This window comes from Puma concolor, chromosome A1 (genome assembly GCF_028749965.1).
Source record: "Puma concolor isolate L17-30 chromosome A1, mPumCon1.1.hap2, whole genome shotgun sequence".
NCBI lineage: Eukaryota > Metazoa > Chordata > Mammalia > Carnivora > Felidae > Puma > Puma concolor.
The window spans coordinates 151,333,853-151,335,954 of NC_141667.1; positions in this window are offsets into that span (position 1 = coordinate 151,333,853).

The following is a 2,102-nucleotide window of genomic DNA, read 5'->3' on the forward strand; positions in this document are numbered from 1 at the left end:
CTGTGGTATCTGACTTATACTTGTATTCAGTACATTTTATCCCTTATGATTTCCTCCCCTTCTGCTGGCCACATCTGTGAGCCCACAGCCTTTTAGAGAATCCTCTCATTTCCCCTTGGCTATCATGGGAATGCTCATGTGTTGGCTGAGGTGATGGCCCAGATACTTCTTGACTCCTCATTCCCCAGGGTTCCAACAGTGGTGCTGTCTTCCATGTAGAGCCTGGGGAAAGCGCCATTTCTTCCTCCCATATTTACTCTCTGTGTCATGCCATGGAAGCATCTGTATTTATGTACAGAGCATCATAAAACCTCTCTTCAGTAACACCATGGGCTTCTCCATAGGCGCTCAGCTCAGTATGTGGGATCAGGTTTTGGACAGATGACAGTCTGGTGTCCTCCACATAACCTTTTCCTTCTCTCTTGCCTCTAACCCCCCCAAATTTCCCTTGTCTTCCCATCCCACTGTACCACTACCAGTCACTCATCTTCTCCATTGCTAGCTTTACTGAATCCAATTTAATTTCCTGCTCTAGGATAGTGAGAGCCACAGGGAAGAGCTTCAACACTTCAAGATGAAAGAGAATGAGGTGCCTGAGACCTGAACCAGAAATAAGTCCTAAAAGAGGAGGGGAAGGCTGAGGCAAGGTGCGCTACCAACACCAGAGCAGAGGGTTCTGTGAGGCCAGTGCCAGAGGAGGGCTAGATTCTTCTAGATTGGGACAGAGACGGATCTGCTGAGTGGAGTGCCTAGTGTTAGGTAGAGAAAATATCCCCCAGGTGTCTTTCAAGGGTACTAAGGAGGAGGAGGTCCTGTAGCAGCACATCTTGGGCTAGAGTCATTCACTGTGGAATGACAGACATGAGACAGGTACAATATGACCCTTGTTGGTTAGTGTTGGAATCTGGCATTTGTTGACTACTGCTGATGCCTAGCATCAGGGGATGGTGGCACCAGGGCACTGGGAAAATTGCTGTGGCCAGAACTCCTGGTCCTTCCTCCAGCAGTGATCAAATAGATACACAACAAGCAGGCCCTCAGCTCAGGGCCTCAAGATGTAATGGATGATTCAGAGGACATGCTAAATCCCACATGGCTTACATGTAAGGGGACCGTCTATCACAACTTGGGAGACCTGGACTCCTGGAGGAGGCAAGGGCTGACCTGAGAGAGGGGTCCCCACTGCTCCCACTTCTGAATGGTCTCCTGAAAAAAACACAACATCTGGCTTCTGCAGGTGAGACCCTCTCCCAGTAGCCTTACGTTTATTATCTGAGATGCTGCATTTTGTGTTGTGTTCTATTTTGTCTGTTGTGGCCATGAGTGGCAGGACCTGGATCTTTCCTGAAGGATGTGGATATCATTTGTATTTCACATCTTATAAATCAAGGTATCCACAGACAAGTGACTGGATGTGGAAATGTGGACAAGAACCAGGAAGAAGAGGGAAGCTGGGGGACCAGTGGTTACTTCTCTGTTAAGTCAGTGGAGTAAAAAGACACCCTTCTTTTATAATGCAGCTTTAAAAAGTCTTATTTTTCCCCCATCCTCTCTGCATTTATCCAATGTTAACAATATTCTTATATGAATGTATACACATAAATGGCACACAGAAAAAGTTGTTCATCATTTGTTTTACGAAAATGGGGTTATAATGTATGCCTTCTCTGCCTCTTCTGAACACATCTGAGAGATCTACATGAATCAGTTAATAGAGATCTAGCACATTCCTTTTAAGACCCTAATCCTGGGGCACCTGGGTGGGTCAGTTTGTTAAGTGTCTGACTTCAGCTCAGGTCATGATCTCATGGTTCATGGGTTCAAGCCCAGCATTTGGCTCTGTGCTGACAGCTGGAGCCTGGAGCCTGCTTTGGATTCTGTGTCTCCCTCTTTCTCTGCTTGAGCTCTGTCTCTCTCTCTTTCTCAAAATAAATAAATATTAAAACAATAATAATAATAATAATAATAATAATAAAAAGACTCTAATCCCGAGAGTCATCTTAACCCTAAAGTACCAACCTAAGCCCTAATCGTAAGATCTTAAATTTAAGGCCCTAACTCGAATCTTAACATTAGGGTCCTCACCTGAACCCTAATCCCCA